General features: G+C 37.8%; 1 pseudogene across 1 annotated transcript; it reads right to left on the bottom strand.

Moving 5' to 3' along the window:
• Positions 1–1,039: 1,039 nt before the first annotated feature.
• Positions 1,040–2,879, bottom strand: LOC308420750 (eukaryotic translation initiation factor 4B-like; annotated as a pseudogene). Its single transcript has one exon. The product of its transcript is annotated as a eukaryotic translation initiation factor 4B-like (transcript).
• Between the last annotated feature and the right edge of the window lie 15,943 nt (positions 2,880–18,822).

The raw sequence follows: 18,822 nt of genomic DNA, 5'->3' as shown, positions 1-18,822 counted from the left end.
AAGAGAGAGAGAGAGAGAGAGATCTATAATGAAGAATATAAAAAATATAAAGATGAATATCTTTTACAAATTGGTGAATTTGCCTGAAGTTTTTTTCTTATAGCTATGTTAAAAATATAATCAGTGTTTTGTGGGTTTTTTGTTTTGTTTTGTTTTACTTTTAGACCTGTGATAATAACGGAGAGAACTGATCTATAAAACAAAGAGATCAATTCTGCAGCTAAATTTGGGTAAAGTGTACTAGTTTGGGGCTTGCTATTTGAATATATAACTTATTCCTAGCTTCTGTATAAGGGTTTCAAAATTGAAAATCACTATAGATAAAGGTTGCCTCAAGGAAATACCTACAAACCCTTTTATTAAAGTGTCAGAAAGATTTAGGAGGTATGTCTCATAGAACTTCTAAACTAGATGAAAAGGTTTTCAGGGTTTTAAAATGGGACTTACCAATGTATCCTAAGCTACCGTGGAACTGAGACAATCTGCCTTGAAAGATTTATGGTGAGGTTTAGGGAGTAGTATAATAAGCCTTACTAGGATTCAAAGGAATTTCACTAAGATTCCTAAAGTTTTGCATTGATATAATGAACCAGAAATGCAAAGACCTAGAAGCAATTCAGAAGAACAGGAAACAGCCCTTGAACCTTCTTGGAGCTACCAATGGGAAGAAAGGAGAAGTGTTAGCCAGTATCTAAAATGGTATTATTTTTAGAGACTAAATAATCAGTAGAGTGAGTTCCCTAGAACCAGGATGAAGCAACGATTCCCAGAAAACTGTATTCCTAATGTAAAACTACCTCTTAATTAAGGCACTGACAGATGTTCTTTCCTATGTTCTGATTTTTGAATGAGATGATCCACTGGCGTTTTTTATTTTACTGTTAAAGTGTTTTCTATGTTGGAAAGCAGGTTTTTTTTTTTTTTTTTTTTTTTTTTTTTTTCAGGAGATGGTGAGTTTATTTTGTCTTGTCTGGATAGAGGTTTCATTTGCTCTTGAATGTTCCGTGGCGGAGACCAGGAGAAAGCACAGGGTGGAGGTCTACTCAGTGCAGTCGTCTGCCTCATTCTCCTCCTCCCCGTCCACAGACAAGGGTGGCATACTTGCTTGCAGAACTGAACTTGGAGGCTGGATTTTCCTCAGGTTTCTTTGGCTCGGGTGCAGATCTGGGGTCTTGATCTTTTCTGCCACCCTTCCTACCCAAATCCTTCCAGTGGTCTCTGTTCCTTCCATTCCCGGGACCACGGCTGGAGCTTCCAGTTTGGCCTTTTGTGGCACTCACACCATCGACTTTATTTTCATCTTTTCTAGATGGTCCTTCCTCAGAGGGCTGAGCTGGAGCCACTCCCCCCCCCCCCCACCACCACTTGTAAGGGACAGCTGCTCTGTGTCTGAGCTCTGAGATCAAGCAGGATGGTTAGAGCTTTGCTTCACCCACACATTCTCCTTTAGTGGAGGGGCTGGCATTACCTTTAGAGGCTGGTCAGGTTTAGGAGACTTAGGGTTTGGAGAGTGACAGTCTTCTTTATTGAGGGTTTCATTTTCTAGAGACTTCTCACTTTCTCTCTTTCGTGTATTTCTGCCAGATGTGGCTGAGGTGCCAGTCTGTGATGACTCACTTCCTGTCCTCGACCGTTCTCTTTCCTGAGTTTCTTCACTTCGCCAACTTGGGTGACTCTCCGGGGGCCGGCGGTCGTGTTTGGGCTCCTCCAGCTGACGCTGCAGCTTCTCCTGCTCCTTCTGTAGCCGCTCCTCTACTTCTCTCTCTCTAGCAGCCTTGTCGACCGGCTTCGCCCCTCCAAAGATAGATGCCGCTCGGCTGGACTGGGAGGTGCTAGCAGAGGAATCATCTTCCTTAGGGGTACTCCGAGACTTTAGGTTCAGTTTGGGTCTTTGGGGGGGACCTCTATCATCACGCCGGTAATCGTCCCGAGACTGATCATCCCTGGACCACGGCCGATCGTCCTGTCTGTCATAGCAGTCTTCGTAGTGGTCTCCACCTCCTCTGTAGTCATCGTCCCTCTGGTACCCACTTCCACAGGCTCTCCTACCGCTGCCTATCCTGGAGTCATAACTTGGTCATAGTCTCTGCTGCCTCGGTCATCATAGCGATTCCCGCCCTCATAGCGGTCCATGTCTCTGCGTGGGACTTCCGGATTTCCATCCCTATACCCATTCCGATACCGGTCCGAATCGTAATGATCTCGATACTTGTCTCCAAAGCTATCGTCCCTTCTTCTAGGTGGGTAGTCAACAAAGCTGTCTGTGGTGGAACGGGCCCTCTAGTCTGTGTCCGTTTTGTCAGAATCCCGATTTCTATCTCGACCAAAAGAACGGTCATCCCTGTCTTTATCCTGTGCTTGATCAGCAACATCCACTCGAATTCTCCTGTTACCTAGAGACTCTTCATTGAGACTCAGAACACTGAGCAAAGACTCCAGATCCTCAAATTCTGCATAGCCGAAACCTTTCAACTTGTCTGGATTAGCTGGGTTTACGTGGTAAGCGTACAGCGCTGATGATTAGCCCTCTGAAGAAATCCTTAATGGAGTCTTCTGTCACATCATAGGAAAGATTCCCTAGGAAAGCAGTGTAAGGTGGCGACTTAGGAAGATGGGTCCGGTCGATATTGGGTTCCCTAGCAACCCGTGGAGCAGTGGGAAAAATGGAACGGTCGATTGGAAGGGCCCTGTACACATCGTCATCATTACTGTGCCAAGTTGTCAACACATCTCCTTCCAGATCGTCTGTTTCATCAGCCCAGCTGACTGGTTTGGAGACATAGGTGCTTCCTCCACCAGTTCCACCGTCCTCAGCTAGAAAATCTGTTAGGGAGATGGTCTTCCCCTTCTTATTCTTCTTTTTTTGCTGAGGCCGCCATGTTGGGAGAGGGAGAGAGAACGCAAAGGCGGATGTTTTTACTCTTGTTCAAAGACCTGAGATCGGAAAGACCCATTCTCATATAACTTCTCTAAGGAGCATAGCAGTACTTTGGTCTGCTGGATATGATAATGTTCTGAGTTTCAGAACAATATTGTTCGGCAAGGTTAAAGGGAATGGAAGGTAGCGTGTGCAGAAGAAGTTGAACAATGATCCTGTGAACTGACTCTGAGCAGGGGTTACAGTTGATTGCAATCTTCTAAATGTCCTTACTAAGGTGTTAGGAATGTAATCCAGCCATCTGGATCTTCCCTCCAAACTATCTGTCAGCAGAGCTGGGAAATCTCAGCTCTTGCTCATGGAACAGAAGAAACTTACAGCTGAGAATTGCCTCCAATATCTGTTAAGCTATTTCCCAACTGTCAGTTTATATAGCTGAATTTTGGGATCGTTTGCTATATGTAGCCTAGATGATGGGACTAGAATTTGGTATATAGAACTGTTAAGATGTGCAATGAAACACATGCAGGGATATTTATTGTAACACAAAAACAATTCAGATATCCAGCAATTGGAGGCTGGTTAAATAAATCATGGGTCAATATCCATGCTGGAAAATATATGTACCAGTTAAATAAAATAGATTGAGGATGCATATTACATAATATATGTCTCTCCAAGATGTTTTGTTTAAAAAAGGAAAGCAAAACACATCACAGTACATCAAATGTGTAGCTTGCTATGTAAGAATTGTGGTGGGGGAATAGAAAAATATTTGAAAATGTATAAACATGACAGAAAAAATGTGCAATGTCTGGTCCAATGTCATGCTGGCCATCAGCAGAAAGGCCTGGGTGGCTTGCACACAAGGAGACTGGGGGTGGTTGTTGTTTCACCTTTGCTCTGATTGTACGTTGAAGCATGAATGGTGTTTTGAAGATGAGCTTAATGCCAGCAGAATTAGATCACCTTAACCACACTGTTCCCCAAGCTTTGTTGACTGATCCCTAAGCTAATGATCTTCCCAGTGTTAGATGAACGTTTATTTCTCTCAACGTGAAATGCCATCGCACTGCATTTCTGCTTAAACATGTCTCTGCATTTCTCTTAGTATAAACTCCAAGATCCTAAATCCAGCATTTATGGTTTGCCTTAACGTGCCTTAAATTTGGTTCTCTTGACTTCACCTGCCATTACTACTTAACCCAAACTGTTTGCTTTCTGACAACTTCCCATCATCCTTTGTGCTAAAAGCACAGTAATTTAGACTCGATGCAGCTGACTTTCCAATTCTGGTATCTGGAAATACAATCCTTTTCTCAGTTCCCCTGCTTTGAATCCATCTAAATATTTAAGAGGAGGGTTCCCCATTACCACAGTGCCTAGTAATCTGAAGGCTTTCTCCTTTGTACGTGGGAAACTAATTTTCCCCCCAAATTATTCTCATATCAAAGCTTTGTAATTAGTCTAGGCATGTCGGTGCTCAGGAACCGAGCACAAGTAGATGGCCACATTTAACTCCAGGTCACCTTCCATTTTATTCTAGACAGTTCAGATTTGGAGACATTGTTAGAGATAGTGTCTCCTTGTGGGAATAGCTGCAAATAATTTTTCAGATGTTTTTCCTCATACATTTTATATTCTCTTATACTTACCAATCTTCCCTCAGTGGCTCCTTCCCCCTCCACCTCTTGCGGAGAGATTATTAAATAAACAGAAAAGAACACAGCTCTTAAGGCACTGTAAGTCCAATTCTAAACAACGATTAAGAAAGCTGTAGAGAAAGAAATACATTGAAAAAAAATTTGTGCAAACATTTAACTACCAGAACAATCCATTAAAATGCCCAGTTCCTAAAAGTTTACTTGGCAATAAAGAAATGTTTTCTTTTTTTTTTTCCTCCCCCAAAAAGATCATGTAGGTGTCAATTGTTGGTGAGGAACTAAGAGTGGAGCAAAGAGTTTACTTAATTACAGGAAAGATACATTGCACATTTGTGTATCACGCCTGGATAAAAAGATTTAGAGAGAGCGCTATCTCCCTTTTAAAAAATCCCTTGGTAATCGCCGCACAGTCTCATTTGCAAGAAGTGTGGAAAAGTAGATGTGCTAAACTTGTTCATATTCTTTTAGTGACAAGCCAGTGCTTTTTATAGCTTGTACTTGCTAAGGGCTCCGTTCAGAGGTTTGACTGCTTCTGATAACCAGTTTTGAATAACAATGGAAACATCAAGCCTGACTGTGCCTTCGCTTTGGGGTCCTGTAGAGTTTCATGTTCCTCGGGGTCTGTCACAGAGCCTGGCCGGGGTCCTGTGGAGTCCAACTTATTTTCTGTTCAGTCTCATGCCGTCATACTTTAACTGTGTTTATATAGCATTATTTTGCTTTTATGAATTTGATTACTTAGGAAACTTGATTTCATTTTAACTACCTGGATGCCTTATCAATTTAGCTTTGTTTGAACCAAAGGAAAATCTTGAAAGGATCGTGACTGCTCTTACATAGCCAATTAGCACCTGTTTATTTTTAAACTAACTCATAGTGAGTGGATGACAAACCTGGATCATTCTAACTTTGCGGTTACCGGATCAGTGCGTCCATTTACATATGGATATGAGAGAGAAGAGGAAGATTGATCAGAGGGGAGAGAGAATGTGCTAAAGAAAAAAAAAACCAAAACAAAAAAAAAAAAAAAACAGAAACCCCAAGTCTTCGGAGGATAGGTTTCCCTTAGAAAATCGATCACTTCTCTTGAGCTACTTTCACTGGTGTCTCCATATGTCCTGGCTGAGAGCAACTCCCATTTCCCTCCATCTCCTAACTCATTGGGCCTTGAGAGTTTCCCCATTTGCTGGGGGGCCATCTTGGAGTATGTTCCAAGCTTTCTATTCCCTGTGTAGCCCCTGTGAGCGGAAAGCTGCCCCATGTTCCTAAATTGTTATCAGCCTTCCATTGCTTATGGAGTTCCCAGAGTCACCAACTTTCGGTACTTCCAGGTGGAAATGAGCTAAGCTAATAACCAACAAAACCTTAGAAATAAGGGAATGCTTAGAGTTAATTAATTCTGAGCAGTAGATGTGGAAGAAGTTTTAGGAAGCAATGGGAATGATTATGTTTGAACTATGGTGTCTGAAATTCTCAAAGTAATTCATAAGACATTATATTATTAAAATTTTTTAAAATTTGTACTTTCCCATCTCTTTAGAAACGTCAAAATTATTATATTCTATGTCTTCCTACCATTTGTCTGATGAGATAATTTCTACTGGTTTTATTTCTTAGTGTTTAATTTTGCACCTTAAGGTATATTTCTCCCACAGTATTTAGTTTGCATTTCCTTAAGGACTTATATTAGAAAATAGTCATGCCTGATGAGAAAATCCTCATGCTTTTTATTTTGTGGACGGGCTTGTTTTTATTTATGATAGAATCTCATCACATCACTCTGGCTGCCTTGGAGCTTGCTATGTAAACTAGGCTGACTTTAAACATAAAGATTATTCACCTGCCTCTGCCCTATGAGTGCTGGGATTAAAATGGAGTTCCATCATGACCCAAGCAAAACTATATACCTTCTCTTATTTTCTTTTCTATCATTTGTTGGCTTATCACATTGACTCTCTCTCCTTTAAGCATAATTTAAACACTTATTTGACATAGTCTGACTCATAGAAGGAATCAGTGCAAAGAACCAGGATTGTCTTTCTTTGCCTGTTGTCTGAGGGTATCATGGATTTCTTCTCCACTATTAAGTAAAATTTACTTACCATCCATTTTTCTTCCCAAGAAAAGCTCAGTTACAAACAAAATTTCAATTTCAGATAGTCTCAAGTAATAGATAATGAAATATTGATGGGGTAAGGTTTATTTCTTGAAGATTCTTTGGAGACCACCCATCGCTGATAATGAGTTGACACCTGGCATCAGTCTGGGGTCAACCTGATTCATTTAGCTTTACCTTTTAAGTAACTTAATCTTTTTAACATGGATGCATTCCCCCTTCTCTTCGGCTAACTTCCTCAGATGAGTTCTTGATCTAGTCTTCTGGATAAAAGTCCTAGGGAAAGAAACACTTCCTTTCATGCTTCCTGATTAAAATCTTTTTTTCCCCTAGCAAGACTTCTAGAAGAATACTTGTATTTTTTTTATTATTTACTACTCCAGCTAACTTAGTTTATATACATGTTGCCTGTATCTTTGCTGGTCTTTTATGTCATTTGAGAGGTCAGGATGGTGGTGGTGGTGGTCAGTTTAAGGGATTTTTTTCTCTTTGCTCCACATGTACTTCTGTGCTCTGAGTTTCATGATTTCTCAACGATTCACAGGTATTTTCTGTCCTTCTTTGTCTGTTATTAATGATCCAGATTCTCTGTGGTCATAACTGTGAAGGTTTTACTTTTCTCATGTCAGAGCTTCCCTGAGTTCCTATACCTCTGCTCTGAACTATCGCCTCTTACCTGGTGCATGAACCCTTAATTTCTCAGTGCCCTTAGCTCTCATGCTTAGAAAGAAAACAATTGTTCTGCCTAGTATAAATATAGTGAAGATAAAGTGTATTGATTATTAAAGGCATTTAAAAATGCCTTATATGTAATAATTGCTTGGTACTATTTATTTGTGGCTTGTATATTTTACAAGTTCTTAAAAATTCTTTTTAATTCAAAGAAAACTGGTCCTGGGGCTGGAGAAATGATATACCAAAATGCTTGGCTGTTGAAGTCTTGGAGCCAGGATTTCATGCCTAGCATCCAAGAAAAGTTATGTTCAGTGCTGTGTGTTCAGGTAATCCCAGTAATAGGGAGATAGAACCAGAAGTCTCAGACTTCATGGCCAGCTAGCCTGGCTGAATCAGCAAGGTCTAGGTTCATAAAGAGAGAATTTATCTCTAAAAATAAGATGGAAATAAATCGAGTAAACATTCAACTTTGACCTCTGGTCCCACAGTACTTTACACACACACACACACACACACACACACACACACACACACACACACACATACACTCACACACACATGCATGCATCTATGTGCATAATGTACCATCTAAATGTGAGATTAGCCCAAAATAGTCCTTTAATATAAGGAGTTACACTCATGTAATTAACCACAATATTTGAATAAAAATAATATAATTACCTCAATAGATTATTTTATTTAATTTGTAGGAACAACTTTTAGTCTTCTTGAAACTAACTTATTTACCTTTTGTTTCATATCTATTGCATGTATGTATATATATACATATATATGATAATTTATGACAATATATATATATATAATTTATGACAAACACAATATCTCCAGTTAATAGGATGAGATATCTTGTTTCTTCTACCAAACCTTAGAATTTTTTTGTAAAATAATTCTGTCTCTTTAATATTAATTTAATGCAAAGGTTGTAATGCATTTATTATTTCATCATATCATTAAGCTTTAATGTTCCAGTGCTCAGAGTCAGAGGTTAGTAGGGGACATAGAAGAGAGGTAGCTAATTGCAACCAAGGGATCCAATTTCCCTGCTAAAAGGGGGGAGGGGCATCTGCACAATGATATGTGGCTTGAATGTCATTCCTAGCCTGTCACAAGTGTTTTGGAAGCTTCCTGTTGTGAGGATTCTTAAAGCCGATGAGACTTGGCAGAAGAGATGTGAGCCCAGTGCAAAAATTAAAACCACAGATATGTGGACTTAGTTTTGCTTGTACAATTTCAAAGTTAATTATTTAAACATTTGACTAATTTTCTTGTTCTTAGAACTTATTTCTAGAAATGGGAAAACTGACTCAGAAAAAAAAATGCTTATTTTTGTGTGGAAGATGGGATTCTCCTCTAAGTTACCTTACTTGTGTGCACATACTACATTTTAGATGAAGTCTCTTTTAGTGCAGATTTTTGTTAGCTTATTCACTAATTATGTAATAAAACTGTTGGAATAAGTGTCTAACTCATATTTTATTAGTTTTTAATTAAAGATATGGTTCAAATAATTGTGGCATATTGTAATACTAGTGAACCAAAAAAATTATAATAAACAAAGTGACAATGGAAAATTACTAGGTATGGTTTACTTTTATGGATCTTTTAGCTGGATTCATAAATAGATTACATCATTTTTGGATGTTTTTGGCCTTACATTAACCTTTCTAAATGAGCTACTGACACGAGAATAGCATATTTATGAAAAAGGCCTTTCTGATGGTCTTCAAGCAGGTATCAACATGCCCTTTGGGGTTTTCCATAAATCCAATTTTTAGATCTGATGTCAATAGTGGTTTAGAAATAAATTGAGAGAAAGATTGACAAAAAGTCATAAATTAAACAACCACAGGGACCTAGATGGAGGAACCTCAGGAGGCACTGTGGCTTATTGAATTATAGCCTTGAGCAGAGTTCAACAGTACCTTTATTTTGTACAGCAGTATGACTCCAGTTCACACTTCAGTCCTGAATGAAATGATTGTCTTCAGTGACACTGTAATTTCTCTCTGAGTTTTAAATCATTATCAGGCTTGGGTATAGGTTGTTGACCAAAAATATAAATTATCAAGTTGATTCCATATACAATGGTAGTGGAAGTTTGTGGCTTTGGCTCCTCAGGTTGTTTCCTTATTCATTTACTTTTGATTTCAGTCTGTATAAGCCAAGAGATCCCTTAGAAAAATGAATCAAGTAATTGGGACACTAGACAACAATATAGTTTGGATAAAGAATTACACATTAGACTTGACTCCATTATTCTCAGAAAGAAAAAAAATGGCATGTATAAATTTAGTGCCATGGCTCTGAAGCATTAGGGTTTAAAAGTTCACTTTATATTCAGAGGAAAACAATTTCAATTTGCCTAATTCTTCTCCTCCTGAAGGTTGTGTTGGGCTTGTCCCCTCTAAGACCTCGCAGGAAGAAACAGTAGGGAACTAAATCACATTGGAGCACTAGAGGCAGCCTAGTGCTAGTTCTTCAGAATTCATTCCGCTCCCTTTATTCAACAGAACCAACCCAGAAGGTTATGCTATATCTAAGGTAAAAACAGACAGACAAACTTGGCAAAGGGACCGGGGTCAGTCTGTTCTTAGATGAAGGCCCTCTAGAAAAGTAAGGTGTGTGTGTGACGCTCTCCAGATCCATCACTGATGGTTTGCCTGTGAATCTTGATTTAGAGAAAGAATGATTAGTGTACTTGCAACAAAAACCTATGAATATTTTAAAACATTAGTTGACACTGAAAAATTGCAATAAATTGCACGTTGACAGACTGGGATCCTCAATAATGTCTTTGTAAGGACGTATCAGCTCTTTTACCTATGAGCATAGCACTTCACAGTTTTGTTTGCAGCTATAATGCTCACTCTAATCGTATTTCATTATCTCTTTATACTCATGGCTTTTTTCTCTACAAGAAGTAAATTAACTTCATTGACATACCCAAGAATTAACAGAAGACATAGTAGCCTTACTACTCTTAGATGGTATGGCTGCTCTGACGAAAGCTGAGAGCTAAATTCAGACTTCAAAAGGAGTGGGAGATACAGAGAATGGAAACAGAGGGAGAGGAAGGAGGAAAGGGAGGAGCAAGGGGAGCAGGAGAACTGTTTCCCAGCATTATCTAAAAAAAATTAGAAAATTAGAATAAATGTTCCTGAGGAAAGTTAATAAGTTTATAGAGGTCACAAAGGCCCTAGCTCAAAGGGATACATTGACCTTACTTTGCTGTGATTTTGAATGAAAGCTAAATCTCTTCTGGTTCCCTCTCAGGCTTTTGTTGACACTTAATTAAATATATCAAGATATTTTGGCCTATAAATACAACATACTAAACTAAATTGACTTAAGTAATGAGAAAGCCAGATATATAGGACAGTGAGTGTTTGTCTAATTCAGTGGCTCCAATCGAATAACTCAGAAATCCTTACTTTTTTCATTCATTGTGAAAAAATTATAGCTGTTATACTGATAATATGATAATCATTCATATTATATGTTATGTAAGTGCTGGTGTCTAGTGCTGGTATAATGGGCATTTTCTTAGAACTCTTCAAGTAGATCGTCTCTCATACCTAACTAGGTCAGAATCTATCATATGAAAACTTGCCACCAGAGGGAATGAAATTACTATGTTATTTTAAAAGTCATTTGCATCCACTTACAATAGGTTTTGAGAAATTTCACATAAGGTATCTAAGTTCTGAAGAATGTCACTGTCTCATTTGGGTTTAAAGGAATGGCCTGAGTGGTGACTGTGGTAAAGCTGTGCTGGACAAGATATTACAGGATTGATTGTCTGTTGTCTTAGTGTGATCACTGAAAGCAATCAGGTCTCTGATGTGTAAGTTGCTTAGGGTGGATATGAGAGCCACACACAGTAGGATGAGTTGAGTTGATTTGGGTTGGAACTGAACTGGCTATGTTTTAGGCCAGCTGAATGGTTAAAATTGATGTTTTGGCCATGGTTGATAAGTGGTTTACCAGAAAGGTAGGGCTGTTTAATAAAGTAAGAACCATGATCCAGTGAGAAATGAGAAAATCAGATATCATCCAAGCCATATTTGTTTCAGTGCAATATAGGATGGTTAGAAAACTGAGTAGGTTTGCATTCAGAATTTCCATTGAAAATCCAGCTCATCAGGTACTGCTTTCTTTTCTGAATTTAAAAATTAATAATTCAACTCAGGAAAATGTGTATAATTCAAAATATGTGAAGTATTTAATCTTAATTTTCTTAGCACATTAATGTTATTTGATGGCAGAGAGTTACTGAAAACTGAATTCATTTAGAAAAATAGCTTTGATATTTAGAAAATAATCTGAGATCTAGATTAGTGTATTGATGCCAGGATAAAGAAGAAAACTGATTAATTTAGTGAATTAGTCAATAAATATTTACAAATGCTTGAATAATTAGAAATTACAGCAAGGCAGGTTTTATACCAGGTACTGATGATGTGAGCTGCTCTTTCTGAGAGAACATCATTTGATTGGAATCTTACTAATGAGATGTAAGGCTCAAATGTAACCTGAGGATACAAAGATGAATAAGGCATTTTCTATCCTCAAGATACTGGATCCCAAAGGCCAAACAGGACACACTATTCTCTCTATGTAGTTTGCTTATAATTAAATTCTGAAGAATCAATAACTCATCCTATAGCTGATGCACAACTCCTTTTTACACAAATGAATATGTAAACAGCTAACTGTAGTATTGTGGTCATGCTACAGTGAAACATAAGGAAAGTTCCAGGGTAGTGAGCATATATGAAAGGTTAATCATCTAGAGGAACGGAGGGAAGGTCAGGGAAAGTCTCAGAGGACATATTTGAATTGCATCCTGAAGAATGATCAGAATTCTACCCAACAGAGAAATAGATTTAAAAACAATGTGTGGCTTTACATTGAAGTTTTGGTATATATGAAATGTCCAAATGACAGAACCCAGTGACATTTAATAAAGGGATGGGGATTGCTTTTGAAGTATAATGATGTCATTTGGGGAGTATATTCTTCAAAGTTTACCTTACCTTTTACCTTACATGTTTATCTTGCATGTATTAGGAAACAGTAACAGAATTTAAGTGCCTAAACTGTATTAGTAAATGTGATTCTCAAAATGTATAAAGTAGCATAAGGAAGGTGGACTAGAGAGTGCCAGAGCCTGGGATTGAAATAATCAGATCCTATCAGGAATTCCAAGGATTCTGAGAGCCAGAATAAGGGCATTGACATTGGTAATGAAAAGACACTTTTTGGTTAACAAGAGAATTAATGAGATGACAATTGATGGGCTTGTTACAATAATTAAAGGGATGGAGGATGAGGGTTTTACCCTGAGGTTTCTAATGGGGAAGCTGAGTGGGTGGTATCATATGTGGTTAGTGAAGCAGAAAAATTCTTGAAGAGATTAAATATGCTCTGTCATTAAAAGACCATGGCTGCAGCAGAGAACCTCAAAAGGCAAGCATTACTTACTATTTGAGTAAGGATTGGGATAAACCTTTTGTATGTATGTGTGTATATAGAGCTGAAATTGTGTTCATGTGTGAATAAAGTATAATTATGTCATTGCTTTCCTCCCTTTCCTCCCTCATGCCCTCCTATATACCCCTCCTTGTTTTTTTGGTTTTTTTTTTTTTTAACATTCATGGCCCTTTTTTGGTGGTGGTGGTGATGGTGGTGGTAGTGATATTGTTGTGTGTATATTTCTCTCTCTCTCTCTCTCTCTCTCTCTCTCTCTCTCTCTCTCTCTCTCTCTCTCTCTCTCTCTCTCTCTCTCTGTCTCTCTCTCTCTCTCTCTGTGTGTGTGTGTGTGTGTGTGTGTATGTATGTTCAGGAGTGATCATTTGGTAGCCAATTCATGTGCCCTTCCCTGCAGTAGACTGTTTCTTCTGCTCTTAGAATTTTTTTAGTTGCCTGAAGGTATTTTTTAATTGGATGTTTCATATTTTATAAATTGGATATTACATCTCAAGTATTATCCCTTGGGTAATGCATGCTTTTGGGATAATAATCAATTATCAGTGAGTTCATACCATGGATTTTATTTTGTTTTGTTTCTTGTTGTTGTTTGTGACTGGGTTACCTCACTCAGGATGATATTTTCTAATTCCATCCATTTGTCTAAGAATTTCATATAGTCATTGTTTTAAATAGCTGAGTAGTACTCTGTTGTATAAATGTCTCATATTTTCTGTATCCATTACACTATTGAAGGACATCTAGCTCCTTTCCATTTTTTGGCTATTATAAGTAAGGCTGCTATGAACATGGTGGAGCATCTGTCCTTGTTATATGTTTGGGCATCATTTGAGTATATGCCCAGGAGTGATATAGCTGGGTCCTTAGGTAGTGTCATGTACAATTTTCTGAGGAACCTTCAGACTGATTTCCAGAGTGGTTGTAGCAACTTACAGTCCCACCAGAGATAAAGGAGTGTTCCTTTTGCTCCATATCCTAGACAGCATCTGCTGTCACCTGAGTCTTTGATCTTAGCCATTTTGACTGATATAAGATGGAGTCTCAGGGTTGTTTTGATTTGCATTTCCCTATTACTATGGGTTTTGAACACTTATTTATTTAGGTGCTTCTCAACCATTCTATATTCCTCAGTTGAGGATTATTTGTTTAGCTCTATCCTTTATTTATTAAAAGGCTATTTGATTCTCTGGAGTCTAAATTCTTGAGTTCTTTGTATATATTGGAAATTAGGCCTCTATCCGGTGTAGGATTGGCAAAGATCTTTTCCCATTCTGTTGATTGCCCTTTGCCCTTGATGACAGTGTTCTTTGCCTTAAATAATCTTGACAATTTTATGAGGTCCCATTTGTCTATACTTGATCTTAGAGCATAAGCCATTGGTATTCTGTTTAACAAAATTTCCCCAGTGCCCATGTTATCAAGGTTCTTCCCCACGTTTTTTCTATTAGTTTGATTGTAATGGTTTTATGTGGAGGTCCTTGGTTCACTTGGACTTGAGCTTTGTACAGGGCAATAAGAATGGATTGATTTGCATTATTCTACATGCTGAATGCCAGTTAGGCAAGCATTGTTTGTTGAAAAATGCTATCATTTTTCCACTGAAAGCCTTTACGTCTTTTGTCAAAGATCATATGGGTTTGTTTTTGGGTCTTCAATTCTATTCCATTGATCTTCTTTCCTGTCTCTGTAGCAATGCCATACAGCTTTTATCACTATTGCTCTGTAATACAGCTTGAGGTCAGGGATGATGATTCCCACAAAAATTATTTTATTGTTGAGAATAGATTTTGCCATCCTGAATTTTTTGTTGTTTGAAATGAATTTACAAACTGCTCTTTCTAACTCTGTGTAGAATTGAGTTAGACTTTTGCTGGGGATTACATTGAATCTGTAGATTGCTTTTTGGCAAGATGGCCATTTTTATGATATTAATCCTGCCAATCCATGAGCATGGGGAGACCTTTTCTTCTTCTGAGATCTTCCTCAATTTTTTTTTCTTCAGAGACTTGATGTTTTTGTCAAATAGATCTTTCACTTTGTTAGAATTACACCAAGATATTTTATTTTTGACCTTTGTGAAGTGTGCCGTTTCTCCAATTTATTTCTCAGACATTAATCATTTGAGAAATGGAAGGCTACTGATTTGTTTGAGGTAATTTCATGTCTAACCACTTTGCTGAAGTTGCTTATCAGGTTTAGGAGTTCTCTGGTAGAATTTTTAGGGCCACTTAAGTATACTATCATATCATATGCAAATAGTCATATTTTGACTTCTTCCTTTCCAATTTGTATCTCTTGTCCTCCTTTTGTTTCCTAAATTTCTGGATAGGACTTCCAGAACTATATTGAATAGTAGAGAGAAAGAGAGAGAGTGGGCATTGTCATCTAGTCCCTGATTTTCGTGGGATTGCCTCAAGTTTCTCTCCATTTAGTTTGATGTAGGCTACTGGTTTGCTGTATATTTCTTTTATTATGTGTAGGTATGGGCCTTAAATTCCTGACCTTTCCAAGACTTTTAACCAAAAGGGGTATTGAATTTTATCAAATACTTTCTCAACATCTAATGAGATAATCATGTGTTTTTTTTCCTTTGAGTTTGTTTAGATAGTGGATTATGATTATGGATTTCCTTTTATTGAACCATCCCTGCATCCCTGGGATGAAGCCTACTTCATCATGATGGATGATTGTTTTGATGTGTTCTTGGATTAAATCTGTGAGAATTTTCTTGAGTATTTTTGCATAAACAGAAATTGGTCTGAAATTCTCTTTCCTTGGTTGGTATTTGTGTGATTTAGGTGTAAGTGTAATGGTGGCTTCATTGAAGGAATTAAGTGATGTTCCTTCTGTTTCTATTTTGTGGAATAGTTTGGAGAGTATTGGTATTGGGTCTTCTATGAAGGGTGGATTGAATTCTGCACTAAACTAAATTGGTCCTGGGCCTTTTTTTGATTGGGAGATTTTGATGACTGCTTCTAATTCTTTAGGAGTTATGGCACTATTTAGATGGTTTCTCTTATCCTGATTTAACTTTTGTACCTGGTATTCTGTCTAGAAAAATATTCATTTCCTTCAGATGTTACAGTTTTGTTTAGTATAGGCTTTTGCAGTAGAATCTGATTTTTTAAAAAAATTTCTTTAGTTTCTGTTGTTATTTCTCCCTTTTTATTTCTGATTTTGTTAATTTCAATACTGTCTCTATACCCTCCAGATAGTCTGACTAAAGTTTCATCTAACAACCAGCTCCTGGTTTTGTTGATTCTTTTTATAAATCTTTTTGTTTCTACTTTGTTGATTTCAGCCCTGAGTTTGATTATTTATGAATGTAGGTGCCCTTGCATTTGGAGCATAGATATCCAAAATTGAGATTTAATCTTGGTGGATTTTTTTTTTGATAAGCATGAAGTGTTCTTCTTTATCTTTTTGGATAACTTTTGGTTGTAAGTAAATTTAATTCAACCTTAGAGTGGCTATTCCAGCTTTTTTGGGGGGGGTACCATTTGCTTTGAAAATTGTTTTCCAGCCTTTTCTGTCTTTATCATTGAGGTGTGTTTCTTGTATGCAACAAAATGTTGGGTCCTCTTTATGTATTCAGTCTGTTAGTCCATGTCTTTTTGTTGGTGAATTGAGTCCATTGGTTTTGAGAGATATTAGAGACCCATGATTATTGTTTCTTGTTATTTTTGTTGTTAGAAGTGGAATTACGTTTTTGTGGCTGTTTCTTTGTGTTAGTTGTAAGAGGATTAGTTTATTGCTTTTTCTAGGGTGCAGTTTCCCTCATTGTGTTGAAGTTTTCCATCTATTATCTTTTGTAGGACTTAATTTATGGAAATATAATGTGTAAATTTTGTTTTGTCTTGTAATATCTTGGTTTCTCCATCTATGGTAGTTGAGAGATTTCCTGGATATAGTAACATTGGCTGGCATTTGTGTTCTCCTAGAGTCTGTGTAATTTCTGCCCAGGATATTCTAGGTTTCATAGTCTCTGTTGTAAAGTCTGGTATGATTCTTATAGGTCTGCCTTTATATGTTACTTGTCCCTTTTCCCTTACTGCTTTTAATATTCTTTTTTTGTCTTGTTAATTTGGTGTTTTGACTATTATGTGACCGGATGAATTTCTTTTCTGGTATAATCTATTTGGAGTTCTGTAGATTTCCTGTATGTATCTTTAGGTTAGGAAAATTTTCTTTTACAATTTTGTTAAAGATTTTTTACTAGCCCCTTTAAGTTGGGAATCTTCTCTGTCTTCTACACCTATTATTCTCAGGTTTGATCTTCTCATTTTGTCATGGATTTTCTGGATGTTTTGGGTTAGGAGCTTTTTGCATTTTGCATTTTCTTTGACAGTTGTTTCAATGTTTTCTATTATATCTTCTTCCTCTGAGATTCTCTATTTTATTTCTTGTATTGTGATGCTTGCATCTGTGACTCCTGATCTCTTTCTAGTTTTATCTACCTCTGTCTCCAGAGTTGTCTCTTTCTGTGATTTCTTTATTGTGCTTATTTTCATTTTTAGATCCTGGGTGGTTTTGTTCAATTTCTTTACCAGTTTGTTAATGTTTTCCTGTGCTTCTCTTAAAGATTTTTGTATTTTTTTGTGTTTCCTCTTTATGGGCTCCTACCTGTTTACCTGTGTTGTCCTATATTTCTTTAAGGGAGTTATGCATGACCTTCTTAAAGTCCTCTAACATCTTCATGAGTAATGATTTTAAATCAGAATCTTTCTTTTTCTGTGTGTTTGGGTTTTGAGGTCTTGCTATTGTGGTTAACTGAGTTCTGATGAGGATAAGTGGCCTTGTTTTCTATTACTTATGTCCTTAACTTGCCTCTGATCATCTGCTTATCTATGGTTTTTAGCTGGTCTTGCTGTTTCTGACAGGCTTCACTCTTCTGTAAGCCCGTGTCAGCACTCCTGGGAGATTAGCTCTCCCAGCAGGTTCTGAGTACCAAGATCAATGGCATAGGGTCATCATAGTGTGCAAACAGAAACTGGAATGGTCCTGTTCCAAACTTCTTCTGGACTTCTGTGTCCTGAAGGCTACAGACATGTCTCTCAGAGCAGCAGTGGTGTTCTTACCTGTACTCTCAGGTGTGTCAGCACTTCTAGGGGACCAGCTCTCTCTCTGAGAGGTCTGCGTATAGAGAGACTGGTCAGCTCCAGGCCCTGGTAGAAACTATAAGAATTCTGTACCAGACTGCTCTTATGTTTCTATGTCCTAAGACCCCCAGGTTGGTTCATTTTGGGCTAGTAATTTGGGTAGAGATGGTGATCTCATTTTTGCTCTTAGATGTGTCAGCGCTCGTGTGAACCCAGGTCTTTCCCAGCAAGGTCTGTGTATAGAGTGCTCTGGCACCAGGTCAGCTCCAGGCACAGGTGGAAACCAGAAGTCAGTTTTTTTTAATTTAAAAATTTTTCAGGCAATATATTTAATCATATTCTTCCCACTCCCTCAACTCTTCCCAGACTCTGATGAGGCCTCTTGATCTTTCCTTTTTCCACATTTTCATGGATATTGATTTTGTTTTTGTTCCATACACACATAGGCAGTCATGTTAGTGTATCTCCTGTTGTTTGAATGAAGCATGTCTTTCACTCGTCTGGAGCTTAGTTGGCTACATTGGCCTGAGAACGAGACCCGGTATTCTGCATTTCTCTTGTTCTCCATTGTTGGGAATCATAAGTCCATGTTACCATGTCTGGCTTCTGGTTCTGGGAACTTAATTTAGATTCTTGTGATTGTGTGGCAGGCTTTACTCACTGACCTGTCTCTTAAGCTCCTAATAAGTTGAATGTTGTCAAGAAACATCTATTGAAGTATAGCATCCATGATTCACAAAAGCTTTTGCAATACACAGATACACACACACACACACACATACACACACACACACACACACAAATGATACTGTTGCGTGAGCTTTTGCTACTGTCAGCTTACAAAAATTATGACACTCTTTATAATCTGCATATCCATCC

This window comes from Micromys minutus (assembly GCF_963924665.1).
Source record: "Micromys minutus genome assembly, chromosome: 5".
In the NCBI taxonomy this organism is placed as follows: Eukaryota; Metazoa; Chordata; class Mammalia; order Rodentia; family Muridae; genus Micromys; species Micromys minutus.
Note: the sequence above shows the minus strand (reverse complement) of the source record. Positions and strands in the feature narration are given on the sequence as shown.